The sequence below is a fragment of the Triticum dicoccoides genome, chromosome 1B (assembly GCF_002162155.2).
Source record: "Triticum dicoccoides isolate Atlit2015 ecotype Zavitan chromosome 1B, WEW_v2.0, whole genome shotgun sequence".
Classification (NCBI taxonomy): domain Eukaryota; kingdom Viridiplantae; phylum Streptophyta; class Magnoliopsida; order Poales; family Poaceae; genus Triticum; species Triticum dicoccoides.
The window spans coordinates 659,062,639-659,077,244 of NC_041381.1; the positions used below are offsets into that span (position 1 = coordinate 659,062,639).

The 14,606-nt window shown below is 41.1% G+C and overlaps 1 long non-coding RNA gene and 3 other non-coding genes across 4 annotated transcripts; 1 reads left to right on the top strand and 3 right to left on the bottom strand.

Moving 5' to 3' along the window:
• The first annotated feature begins 2,676 nt into the window (after positions 1-2,676).
• Positions 2,677-2,750, top strand: TRNAV-AAC. The gene has a single exon. It is a non-coding gene; the product is annotated as a tRNA-Val (tRNA).
• Positions 2,751-2,822: 72 nt separating this feature from the next.
• Positions 2,823-2,896, bottom strand: TRNAI-AAU. The gene has a single exon. It is a non-coding gene; the product is annotated as a tRNA-Ile (tRNA).
• Positions 2,897-4,436: 1,540 nt separating this feature from the next.
• On the bottom strand, positions 4,437-4,523 carry TRNAM-CAU. Its single transcript is given in 2 exon segments — positions 4,437-4,472; positions 4,486-4,523. It is a non-coding gene; the product is annotated as a tRNA-Met (tRNA).
• Positions 4,524-5,227: 704 nt separating this feature from the next.
• LOC119311478 lies at positions 5,228-7,406 on the bottom strand. Its single transcript, XR_005151073.1, has 3 exons — positions 7,263-7,406; positions 5,611-5,799; positions 5,228-5,507 (listed from the first exon to the last, which is right to left on the bottom strand). It is a non-coding gene; the product is annotated as an uncharacterized LOC119311478 (long non-coding RNA).
• Between the last annotated feature and the right edge of the window lie 7,200 nt (positions 7,407-14,606).

The window sequence follows — 14,606 nt, forward strand, 5'->3', positions numbered from 1 at the left end:
TGCACAGTAGGTTGCCCTTCTAGCCGAACCCAAACTTCTACACTACATTCGGATAAAGAAAACTTTTAGTCCCTTCGTAACAAATAAATACTCCCTCCATCCGGAAATACGTGTCATCTAAATGAATAAAAGGGATGTATTTAGACATATTTAAGTTATAGATACATCTCTTTTTATTCATTTTGATGACAAGTATTTTTTAACGGAGAGAGTAGACTGACTAAAACATCTTACATCTGTTATAGAGGTAGAATTTACTAAACTCGGAGCTTACAAGTTCCAACAAAACGAATACACTTCCTATTACCCAGCTTGGTAAATTTTAGTGTGACACTACTGAGTGAAAGTTCACTAGAGGCAGAGAGCATTTCAGGTACCTGGACCATTGAACACTAGTACTGCCGCCTGAACGAGCCGTCCACGTGCCACTGTCGCCGCTCCCATACTTGAGTCGGCACGACCTTGTTGATAACAGCCGAGAAGTCTTCGTGCACGTGCCCCTAAGGACCAGCGCATGGGAGCCGCCGCCGTCGCCACCGAACCCTTGAATCAATCTGAAGTGCCTAACAACATATTTTGTCGTCGTGCATGCACGACGAGGAACCCTAACCTCGCCGCCCCAAGGGGACGACAAAAATCTACGCTAGAGCACCGTAAACCTCATCCAGACAAACAAATTCAAGGAGGATCGAAGCGCAGAACACAAACTTGAAGATGAAGCACCGCCATTCATCCGAGCACCGCCCATGTGAGGACTAAAATATCCTAACCTAAACTACTAGCCGGAGCCGAGGTATCGGGATTCCCCTCACTGCCACCAGCCGCCAGAGCGGAGTGTAGAGGGGAGGCGAATCAACAGGCTAGCCAGTGGATCTTGGATGGGAGGAGATCTTTGCTCTAGGCGCCTACTTTACAAACTGAAGTTTATAACTTGGTGGCAAAGGAATGCTACCAGCTATGATGAATTGCAACTTTCTATTTTCTACAGTCAGATGAAAGATTACAACCTGATGGATTGCAACTTTCAACTACCACAAAACTGAAGCTTCCAATCTGATGAAATGTAGCTTTCTACTTCCAAGTTGATGGGTTGCAATCTTCTATCGCGCTCTACTACCAAACATACAAAATGAAGCTTTTGAACTTACTGACTTGCAATGTTTCTACTAGCAAATATAAAACTTAGCTACCTGGGAGGTAAAAGCTTTGTACTTGAAACTATATGCTTCTAATTAGCTTGCATTATCTACAATATAAACTAAAATTTACTTCTAACAAAAGTAGATAGATTTATGTATTGTTTTATTTCTTAACTTTGCAGTAACATAAACAAGAAAAAAAATACATTTAGTATGCCCTTAGATGGAGAGAGGGTGACTATATTGAGATTAGTTCTTTGTTAGGATTAGTGTGATGAACTAATGCCGTGTTTCGCTGGAGGAATGAGAATGCGATGTGGTTGGACGAACACGAATGGAATGGTTTGTGATCTCTACTACTTAAAAAGAATGTAAGGTTCCCATTTCACCTTTCTTTCCACCACCCCTTCATCCAACCTTGTATGATAATAAATCAACTTAATTGACTTACCTTCTGAGCCAGTTCCACTTTAATATACTTACAAAACTTCAGATGAAAATATATGGTATTTCATGGGCAGAATTTGAGGGTCATTTATTTACACAACCGTATTATTACAGACAGGTAAATCACAAGCTGATGTACTAGAAGATTTATCCCAACGCATGGGCATTGTTCTAGTTGATTAACAAAAATGTACCTCTCAACTTCAATGGTAAGCAAACATTAACATTTTAAAGGGACGTTTTCCATAAAAATGACTTCTTCACGATAAATATGTCAATTATCTTCAAACGTTTGTGAAATAACACAATTACAGAAGGGTGGTGGCACTATCTAACAAAAAACTAATTCACGCTATCCAGCATACTGGAGAACAGGAGAAGCATTTTTAAATTTTGGCTCAACAATTTCGAACCATCTCTACGAGGCTCTGACCAAACAGAGGAATGTGTCAAAAGTGTTGATCGCTCCAATCGCAGAGGCATACGACGTCTTGACAACCCAAGTGTGAAGGTTGGCATGCTCTTTCGAGCCTATTTGAGAAATATTTCTCAATATTGATTGAAAATATATATGCCATTTCTCTTAGTGGTCCAACCAAATAGGGAGGCATATGAGGTCTCGATCACCTAGTTTGCATGAGTTGCTGAGAACAAATATATTAAGACATGACCGTCCTATTGAGTATATTTAAGAAATGTTTTCTCACCTACCATAAAAATGTCCCGGTTTTAGTAGGGTCGTCTAAAAAAGCTAAGTGTGAAGGGAAAATGGTGAAACAATTGTTGACGTCGCTTCGGTGACAATGAACATCATGATATCTCAGAACAAAAAGAAAAAGACATGATTGAGACCAGCAGACAAATACGGGAAAGATATAAAAAAAAAAGAGGAAAGCACTTGGCACAAGGGCAACATATACCCCAATACATGATGGTTTTATACGTATAATGTAGCCATTGCCGAAGTCTACACACTTGTCCTTGTTTATTGTTGTAGGATCTCAATCTGACAGGACACTGGTTTGTCTATCTAACCCTCTTGTTCTAACGTAAAACATCTCATAGCTTTTGCGGATCAACTCAGCACAAAGGTTTCGTGGTGTAGTTGGTTATCACGTCAGTCTAACACACTGAAGGTCTCCGGTTCGAACCCGGGCGAAACCAAAATTATAACTTTTTACCTTTTCTTTTTTGCAATTTCAACAGTGAAAAAAAAGAGAAGAAAAAAAAGATAAATGGCCCATGCAGGTCTCGAACCTGCGACCTTCGCGTTATTAGCACGACGCTCTAACCAGCTGAGCTAATAGGCCTTTTCTGCCAAAGGGATTCCGAGTTAATTATTTAGCTGGAAGCTCCTCTTACCTTTTCGCTGCCAAACTGAAGAACAAGTTGATTTTTTTCGATTGGCAGGACCGTACGTGGTAGCCAGGAAGAATGAGAGCTACTTCTATTAGTTTTTCCATAAGAAAAAGGAAATTAGCGAGTCGTATGCGTGTAGTCCACGTTTACTGCAGGCATGATCCCTCGGTATGCTCGGATTAGACCACCCAACATGGATCATCGATCAGGTTTGGTTGATCCATCCATCTAAATGGTACAAAAACGAAATAGATAAGTTTAAAAATCGGCGACCTTAGCGTGCCTCAGATTTCCTTCTTTCATAGGTCTTTCGTCTGAATAGCAAAAACCACCACTATCCAAATTTTATGATCTGATGGATCAAGTCTTGAAAAACCGCGCTGGTTGAATGGTAAAGAAACCCCTCGCGCAGTCGACAAACCATGTTTTTGTATGCTGGAATCAACTAGTTTGGGAGGGAGAGTTGGAATTTAAACGACGCCTCTTGTTACGCGTTGTTTCCTTTATAGAGGCCGTGTCGAGGAGCTCGACACCTCTCCACTCTTAGAGTATTGTCTCTAGGTGAAAACCTAGTGTCCTGGCTCTAGCCACTTCAGCAGAGCAGAGCTTCTGGCGAAAGTGTTGTTCTGCTCCCAGGTGCATATGCACGGGATGAACACTAAACTTTGAAAAAATATAATTATTTTGTGTGATAAACAATGTTTAATGTTTTACTAATATGCAAAGTTTCATGATGGGTAAACACCCACAGGTGAAAAAAAAGAATGTTCCAAAGTGCTTTAAAAAGTTGCCCTTTTCGCAACATTTTTTTTCTCAACACATTGTTAATTACTTGTGAATTTGTGATACAGCACAGCAGTCTTGAGAGTAATCTTGTGCTCACTATGTTTGTAAGATAATGAGGTTTATCTCTTTCTCACTGCCTGATGCTTCTTTTTTTGTGCATTTCTGCAGCTAAAAAATCTCTCTGCACTGGAGGTGAATATTGCCTGTCCTTTTATGGTGAGAACTTTTTGCAGGCGTTCTACAAGCATGATAGCCCACAGATGCTTCAGCAGGAAGATAATACAGGGAGCAGATCAACACCAGTCACAAACTGCGGTCCAAGAGTACTCGAATTTTTCGCTTTCCTACTGTAAGGTGCTAGCTGCTCTAGAGATGATCGCCTACCACAAATCTAGTCAACATGACCATTCATCACATTGAGATGCGCAAGCTGGGTGACCAGCCCGGAGAATCGCGGCGCGGCGAGCGAGAGAGCGCTTCGAAGATGCTGCGCTTCCAGGCGATCCACGGGATCAGGGCTACTGCACAAGGGAGGGGCAGATCCGAGTGTCCAGTCCAGGATCACGAGACGGTGCAGGAAGCTCAGCATTCTGGTGTTGGAGGATACACGTACAAGCCACACACTACCAGTCAGCAGCATGGAGAAAAATCACTAGTCGGTGGAATAATAGTTCAAGAACAGCTGATGGAAAAAAAAAAGGAAAATGGGGTGAGAGAGGCTCGAACTCTCGACCTCAGGATCACTCACTTCAGCTATGAGACCTACGCGCTAGCCAACTGCGCCACCACCCCTTTGTGACCATTGTTGAAAACTTTGTCTTATAACACATGTTCATTAGTACGCGCTGAGCTTGCATGGCAAAACGAAAAAGGAAAAGCAAACACATCGTCTACAACATAGATTCTGCTTTAATTAACTTCTAAAAAACACTTTCCAGAGAAAAAATGTATATAGCAATTGTATTTCTTCTATGGCAGTAACATAAACAAGGAACACAATACACTTTACTGTCCTGCCCCTGACGCCAAATAAGAAGGGAATAAACCAGCATTTGCAAAGGAAATAACGACAGCCAACAACCTCTAGGTGATTGGCCCCACGTGCATGACGATTGTAGTATACTCCATACGTTTCTAAATTCTTTTTTTAAAGATTTCAATAAATGACTACATACGGAGCAAAATCAGTGAAGCTACACTCTAAAATATGTCTATATACATGTGTATGTGATAGTCTATTTGAAATCTCTAAAAAGATAAATATTTAGAAACAAAGAGAGTATATAAGAAGGTACATATTTTTGATAGTGGGCCAAAGCTACAAAAGCCTCCCATGCATAGCGCACTAGGTAGGAAGTGCGGCTTGCCACACCCGACAGCGATGCTGTAGGGCATAAGTCATATCCAATCAGTAATATAGTCATTGAAGCATTGCAAATATTTTTTTTTGCGTAATTTAGTTATGTTTGTCAATTTAATATATCAAATTTCTATCAGAAGCATTGCATTGGTACATACACATTCAGTACACAGCAAATGGTCCAGGAATCAGATCCTAATTCCTCTAAAAATCCATTTTAGATGAGAAACTGTGGAAAGGAAAAAAGAACATGTCCTGATTCCTCTAAAAATCAATTTTAGATGATAACCCATGGTGTAGAAAGTCAGGGAGGTGGTTTTTCACCAATACGCCGGCAGGGTCTCCACTTCCTCCTCTCTCACCCTCTCTTCTTCCCACTCCACCCCCCTCTATGCCTCCTCTTTCCACCATATAATCTGGAGCATTTGAACACATATTAGCCATGGAAAGAAATTAGTGAAATTCAAAACAATAAATTTAGTGATCACATCAGGGATGGGTTTGGGAGCTCAAATATACCTCGAGATGATGCAGAGATGGGGAAATCGTTGTTGGTGATACCCTGCTGAACAACCACACATAGGGGCTACAGATATTTGACCGACTACCATCTTCTGCCGAGAAGGAGAAGCAGACGCAAAACCTCGGGATGGTGCAGAGATGGTGAAATCGCAGATGTCGATACCCTGCTGAACATCCACATGTGCGCTGCCAGCATCCACAAATAAATAAACTCAATCTTGCATTGACCATATATATCTTCTCAACCATAGAAAAAAAATCAAAATATATTATTTTTAGCATGAGAATCTAAGAATAGTTACTTTCGCACTGCACTAATGCTAAGCCTGTCATAATAATATCCTCGGCTCAAGGTATTTGACCAAAAAAATAGAAGAGATATCATCATGCATATAATCCAATTAACAGTCTAAATTGCACGACGAACTTTACATATTTAATTTACCCCTGGACTGAACCAGAAGTGACAAATATTTTGCATTACTCCTTGAGTTGTTTTCTGCAAGGTGTAGATCTGATGCTACACACCCTGATAAATGTATAGTAGCAATTTATGATTCTTTTCTAAAAAGGAGGTATACAACTACACACACTGGATACTCTAGTTCATGGTAATAAATATTAAGAGAAGAAATATATCACGACAATCATCGTAACTCATTTCATGAAATAAAAATCGAAAAAAAGGGGGAGATGCTTTCATGGAAGAATCTAAAATCATTCACTGGAAAACTAATATTGTTTATCTGCTACCAATTATATATATCACAACTGATGTATGTACATTATCAAAACAGAGCAAGTAACAGGAAGCACATTATTATTTTGAGCTAAAATGTATGCAGATGGTACAGACACTCCAGGTATATTCTGATTATTCTGCTGCCCCTAAGCCCAAAAGAATGAGCAAGAGGAAATACATATATCTCAGAAAAACAGGATTACACATCTGAAGAAAATAAATTTGTCTGATAAAATTCCATGTATGACTTGCAAAAGTATATCTATTCCCTTTGATCACTATTGTGATATAACCTGTTATTATCCACCTTGATTTATCATTTATTCTGGTAGAAAGCAGAAGATATAACCTATTATTTCTACACAAAAAGTAACCTCTAACCATGATCTCTATCGTTTTTATTTAACTTTTGAGCCTCTGGGAAATTCAAGATTCCTTCTTAAGCATGGGAATATGATATGCAGAAGATCTATGAAACACAATAAAACTAACTTGATCTTAAGTTCCCCTGTTCACCAATATGGGAAATACAGAGCTTTGCCTTCATTGCATGATGCAGATCCTATGGATTGTTTACTCAGTAATTAGTAATTGACATTCTTCCCTTGGAACAGAGGTCCATAACATGATGGTGAAACTCATGGTGTTATTTAAATAGTCCCTTCGACTGTAACAGGCTGCCGACAACCCAAGCTACTCTAAAAGGAGATCAAGCATCATTCGGCCTGGGATACTCACAACACAAGGCTCGGCCTACGTCATAAAGAAGCTCAACGGGGTTAATTAAAATCGGGGAAGACAAAGATAAAGTATAGAACAATTTGGTGAATACTCAGGCTATCTAATGAACCAATTGCAGGAAAATTGGACGTACATGTAGTACTATCTATCATGTTAGCCAACATACTTGTAATCATGTGTAGGGTCATGAATAGAACAATAGAACACCAGTATCTGATACTCTGCATTTGCAAAGCATCCCGTTTCCATATTATAGCTTGTCCTATGAGCCAGACCTCGAAAGCATAGAGCATAAAATTACTTAGTAGAGGGAATAACCTCCCCAGATGGACTCCGCTCAGCATGCGGGTCTCTTAGACACTCTTCTCTATACAGTAACCAAAGAAAGAAAGAAAGTACTATTCTTCGAACTAAACCTACTGAATGAACCAGGGAGAAAAATCAAATGTTTGTAGCTCATGGGTTCAGCTATCTGATCTAACATATATTGCTGTTGTAGCTACATAGTTCTGAACCAAATGAAAACATAGAACCAAAGTTCTCATGACTATATTCTAAATTTATCTTGTTATAATATTCAAAGAAACCTATGTTGGACTAATGGGCATACAAGTTCTACCAACTTGCGAAATAATTTAGATAAAGAGAGTGAACAGTGACATCTCGCCAGTTGAACGGGACACAGGGGTGTGGCAGGAAGGAGCAGCGTCCATTAGGTTGGGGCTTGATCCTCTTGTGTGTGTTCTGCTGCTCAATGGCGTTTCAGGTGAATCACCCAGCAGAAGATTCATCTCACAAAAGACTCATATCTATGTTGGCGTTTCAGGTGAATCGCCCAACAGAAGATTGCTCATCATGTCATTCTCCCAGCCAATGTAAGCTTGAAATAAAATGGCATGGAGCAAAATAAGAAATACAATTACATCCAAGTTCATCGCATGATAGAAGACTTCACTCTAAATTATTAGGAGCTCTTAGTTGCAAAACGCATATTTGAAGTATTTTAACATGATTCAAACTCTCTGAATACAAAAGGAATGTACAAAATTACAGTAACCCAATCTTGTACATGTTGGCAAAACTAAAAAGGTAACTAAATTAATAAGCTATATCAATTTAATAACCACACAGTATTCCTTTGTACACTACTGTTTAAGAGAAAATTCTAGTCAAGACATGAATGTGACAGGAAAACAACAGAGTAGAAATAGACTTCAGATCCTACCGCAGTTGTAGTCCATCATCATGAGGAATGTCTTGGTGAGCACCCCAGACAGCAGCTTCTCCCGAACAAAGCTTACCACGGCAAGATCCCTCTCCTGCATGAACCCCGCCACGTACGATGGTGTGATCCCCTGAGCGCTCCTCCACCTTGAGATGCCAGCGCACATGTGCATGCCCGCCTCAAGCCTCTCCTTCTCCTTCCTGACATCACTGATGTTGTCCTCGAGCATGGTGCACACACCTTACTCCAGGTTCAGCATCGTCGCGTGGACCAGGGCACCGACATCTGGTTATTAAGCAGTACTTTCATAAATGATGGAACTACAACATTTATGTAAATTGCAAATATATGAATATTCTGAATTAGTGTATCGCTAAACAAAGTATTTGTCACAAATAAAAATGGAAAAAAGTTATGTTGAGTGTGTTTATTGATTCACAGTATTTATGCCTAATTAGTTGCCACCAAGAATAGGCTGAATTACACAGTCCCAACCAAATCGTGCTCCCTCTGCCATCGGATCAAGAAACCTCTGACAAAGAAAGTATGCAGGCAGCAACACAACAGGAATCAATCAGTGTAATATTTCCAGGGGTGCCATAGTTGCCGCTCTGCCTCTCTTTCAGCACATAGAGCTTAGCTCTTTTTCTGTCCATGCCTATCAACTTGGGATAATAGTCACTATGTTCATATATGTAGATACTGAACCCAAATGAGAGCACTTCATGTAATAAGCTTAAAAGAGTTATTGTTGGCCAGCCACCCTTGGTATCCATGAAGAAGAATGCATAACAAGTCCAATTACTTACTGGAGAACATGTGAAGCCATGAATAGTTGGGGCTCACCACCACACACACGTGGGCGCCTAATCTGGAAATGTATGTATGAAATCATCCTCAACAAACCTGTCAATCATGGATGCAAGGAAACACAACAGTTCAAAGCATATCGATAATAATTATCCACGCCACATTTACATTTTAAAACCAGAAGAGCAAACATAACAACAACAATGTTCATCAACTAACCGTTAAGTCTCTTCCCGTCTAGTGACAGATTCATCAGCAGCATGTACAATGATGGATTTGTATAGCCGCTTCCTGAATTCATCAGCTAGCTTTCATTTAAGATTTTCATTAGGTATAGGTTTCCCCGAGAGGACGCATGCTCTATGTACCACAGAGCAAAATAAGCAACTCCCATCTCCTGGGATGCCTGACAAATCAAGGTAAAACAGTCATAGGCAGTAGCCTAATGCCATGCTGACATATCCGCAAATATAACTTCTTCACTTGTACTTGAGGCTCCACATCATCTTTTTTTTCTTTTGTTGCACACCATCCTTTTCCTTTTGTTGCCGCCAATGAAAAGTATAGTAATTAGTTTGTAAATGAACAATACAACATATCATGTACCATCACTATACAATGGCAAATCAAGGCATAAATTTTCTGAACAGTCACTATACATTTTCTGAACAGTCACTATACAATGGCAAATCAAGGCATAAATTTTCAGCACTAAAAAAGGTACTAAAACAAATTGAACATATTTTATTTTTTTACCAGCTCCCTATAAGATCTTTTGGTTCACAAAAGGTAGGATATTAAGAGAAAGTGAAAAGAATATACACCCATACATAAGCCCTCGGCATGAACAGGTTAGCTGACAGGAGCAGAAGAGATACATGTTGACTACATCACCATTGGTGAGCTCAAACATTATAGAAAAGTGACTTGATCAAGAATAGTAGTGCACATATTGTCCTCCACCAAGTGATCAGCTAGCTATGAAAAGAGTTCTGGAAACCATGTGAATCCATACAACCAGTTAGCTACGATTGATTGCTGTAGCTTCTCTTAAATTCAACAATATCTGATTTTTAGAACAATATCTAATTTCAGAACTGCTATATCTAAAGGTCAAACCATGGCATACATATTCAGAGAAAGAAGATAAGTTCAGTTTGGTTTGTACTGCAGGCTCACATATCAGTTCAGTTTGGTTTGTATTACAGGTGGTCAGAACAACAAACTAATCGAGGAACAAGATAAGGGACCTGTTAGCGGTGGCCTGATGTGCTACAGGTAACCGGAATCGAGCGTCCTTGGTCGGTGGAGCAGGGAGCTTGGTCCAGGCGGCGACGGCGCTCCTCCCCAATCTGTGGCATTGACCTACCCATTCCGCGGTGGCGCTCCTTCCTTGCCTGTTGTGCGGCCCGGTGGTGTGCTCTTTGAAGGAAATATGCCCTAGAGGCAATAATAAAGTTATTATTTATTTCCTTATATCATGATAAATGTTTATTATTCATGCTAGAATTGTATTAACCGGAAACATAATACATGTGTGAATACATAGACAAACATAGTGTCACTAGTATGCCTATACTTGACTAGCTCGTTTATCAAAGATGGTTATGTTTCCTAGCCATGGACAAAAGAGTTGTCATTTGATTAATGGGATCACATCATTAGGAGAATGATGTGATTGACATGACCCATTCCGTTAGCCTAGCACTTGATCGTTTAGTATGTTGCTATTGCTTTTTTCATGACTTATACATGTTCCTGTAACTATGAGAATTATGCAACTCCCGTTTACCGGAGGAACACTTTGGGTGCTACCAAACGTCACAACGTAACTGGGTGATTATAAAGGAGTACTACAGGTGTCTCCAAAGGTACATGTTGGGTTGGCGTATTTCGAGATTAGGTTTTGTCACTCCGATTGTCGGAGAGGTATCTCTGGGCCCTTTCGGTAATGCACATCACTATAAGCCTTGCAAGCAATGTAGCTAATGAGTTAGTTACGGAATGATGCATTACGTAACGAGTAAAGAGACTTGCCGGTAACGAGATTGAACTAGGTATTGGATACCGACGATCGAATCTCGGGCAAGTAACATACCGATGACAAAGGGAACAAAGTATGTTGTTATGCGGTTTGACCGATAAAGATCTTCGTAGAATATGTAGGAGCCAATATGGGCATCCAGGTTCCGCTATTGGTTATCGACCAAGAATAGTTCTAGGTCATGTCTACATAGTTCTCGAACCCGTAGGGTCCGCACGCTTAAGGTTTCGATGACAGTTATATTATGAGTTTATGAGTTTTGATGTACCGAAGGAGTTCGGAGTCCCGGATGAGATCGGGGACATGACCAGGAGTCTCGAAATGGTCGAGACGTAAAGATCGATATATTGGACGACTATATTCGGAGTTCGGAAAGGTTCCGAGTCATTCGAGTATTTTTCGGAGTACCGGAGAGTTACCGGAATTCGCCGGGGAGTATATGGGCCTTATTGGGCCATACGGGAATAGAGAAGAGATACCGAAAGGAAGGAGGCGCGCAGCCCCCCTCTGGTTCGAATTGGACAAGGGGTGCAGCCCCCTTTTCCTTTCTCCTCTCCCCCTCTTTCCTTCTCTCCTACTCCAACAAGGAAGGGGGGAGTCCTACTCTCGGTGGGAGTAGGACTCCTCCTAGCGCGCCCCTCCTGGCCGGCCGAACCCCTCCCCCTTGCTCCTTTATATACGGAGGCAGGGGGGCACCTCTAGGTAGAACAACACAAGTTGATCTATGGATCGTTCCTTAGCCGTGTGCGGTGCCCCCCTCCACCATATTCCACCTCGGTCATATCGTTGTGGAGTTTAGGCGAAACCCCGCGCCGGTAGAACATCATCATCGTCACCACGCCGTTGTGCTGACGGAACTCATCCTCAACGCTTTGCTGGATCGGAGCCCGGGGATCGTCATCGAGCTGAACGTGTGCTGAACTCGGAGGTGTCGTACGTTCGGTACTTGGATCGGTCGGATAGTGAAGACGTACGACTACATCAACCGCGTTGTCATAACGCTTTCACTTACGGTCTACGAGGGTACGTGGACATCACTCTCCCCTCTCGTTGCTATGCCATCACCATGATCTTGCGTGTGCGTAGGAAATTTTTTGAAATTACTACGTTCCCCAACAGTGGCATCCGAGCCTAGGTTTTATGCGTTGATGTTATATGCACGAGTAGAACACAAGTGAGTTGTGGGCGATACAAGTCATACTGCTTACCAGCATGTCATACTTTGGTTCAGCGGTATTGTGAGATGAAGCGGCCCGGACCGACATTACGCGTACGCTTACGCGAGACTGGTTTCACCGTTACGAGCACTCGTGCTTAAAGGTGGCTGGCGGGTGTCTGTCTCTCTCACTTTAGCTGAGTCGAGTGTGGCTACGCCCGGTCCTTGCGAAGGTTAAAACAGCACCAACTTGACGAACTATCGTTGTGGTTTTTATGCGTAGGTAAGAACGGTTCTTGCTAAAGCCCGTAGCAGCCACGTAAAATTTGCAACAACAAAGTAGAGGACGTCTAACTTGTTTTTGCAGGGCATGTTGTGATGTGATATGGTCAAGACGTGATGCTATATTTTATTGTATGAGATGATCATGTTTTGTAACCGAAGTTATCGGCAACTGGCAGGAGCCATATGGTTGTCGCTTTATTGTATGAAATGCAAACGCCCTGTAATTGCTTTACTTTATCACTAAGCGGTAGCGATAGTCGTAGAAGCAATAGATGGCGTAACGACAACGATGCTACGATGGAGATCAAGGTGTCGCGCTGGTGACGATGGTGATCACGACGGTGCTTCGAAGATGGAGATCACAAGCACAAGATGATGGCCATATCATATCACTTATATTGATTGCATGTGATGTTTATCCTTTATGCATCTTATCTTGCTTTGATTGACGGTAGCATTTTAAGATGATCTCTCACTAATAATCAAGAAGTGTTCTCCCTGAGTATGCACCGTTGCGAAAGTTCTTCGTGCTAAGACACCACGTGATGATCGGGTGTGATAGGCTCTATGTTCAAATACAACGGGTGCAAAACAGTTGCACACGCGGAATACTCAGGTCATACTTGACGAGCCTAGCATATACAGATATGGCCTCGGAACACGGAGACCAAAAGGTCGAACGTGAATCATATAGTAGATATGATCAAAATAGTGATGTTCACCATTGAAACTACTCCATCTCACGTGATGATCGGACATGGTTTAGTTGATTTGGATCACGTGATCACTTAGATGACTAGAGAGATGTCTGTCTAAGTGGGAGTTCTTAAGTAATATGATTAATTGAACTTAAATTTATCATGAACTTAGTCCTGGTAGTATTTTGCAAATTATGTTGTAGATCAATAGCTTGCGTTGTTGCTTCCATATGTTTATTTTGATATGTTCCTAGAGAAAATTGTGTTGAAACATGTTAGTAGCAATGATGCGGATTGGATCCGTGATCTGAGGTTTATCCTCATTGCTGCACAGAAGAATTATGTCCTTAATGCACCGCTAGGTGACAGACCTATTGCAGGAGCAGATGCAGACGTTATGAACGTTTGGCTAGCTCAATATGATGACTACTTGATAGTTTTGTGCATCATGCTTTATGGCTTAGAATCGGGACTTCAAAGACGTTTTGAACGTCATGGACCATATGAGATGTTCCAGGAGTTGAAGTTAATATTTCAAGCAAATACCCGAGTTGAGAGATATGAAGTCTCCAACAAGTTCTATAGCTAAAAGATGGAGGAGAATCGCTCAACCAGTGAGCATGTGATCAGATTGTCTGGGTACTACAATCGCTTGAATCAAGTGGGAGTTAATCTTCCAGATAAGATAGTGATTGACAGAATTCTCTAGTCACCACCACCAAGTTAGTAGAACTTCGTGATGAACTATAATGCAAGGGATGACGAAAACGATTCCCGAGCACTTCGTGATGCTGAAATCGACGAAGGTAGAAATCAAGAAAGAGCATCAAGTGTTGATGATTGACAAGACCACTAGTTTCAAGAAAAAGGGCAAAGGGAAAGAAAGGGAACTTCAAGCAGAATGGCAAACAAGTTGTCACTCCCGCGAAGAAGCCCAAAGCTAGACCAAAGCCTGAAACTGAGTGATTATACTGCAAAGGAAATGGTCACTAAGAGCGGAAATGCCTTGAATATTTGGTGGATAAGAAGGATGGCAAAGTGAACAAGGGTATATTTGATATACATGTTATTGATGTGTACCTTACTAGTGTTTATAGTAACCCCTGAGTATTTGATACTTGTTCGGTTGCTAAGATTAGTAACTCGAAACAGGAGTTTCAGAATAAACAGAAACTAGTTGAGGGTGAAGTGACGATGTGTGTTGGAAGTGGTTCCAAGATTGATATGATCATCATCGCACACTCCCTATACTTTCGAGATTAGTGTTGAACCTAAATAAATGTTATTTGGTG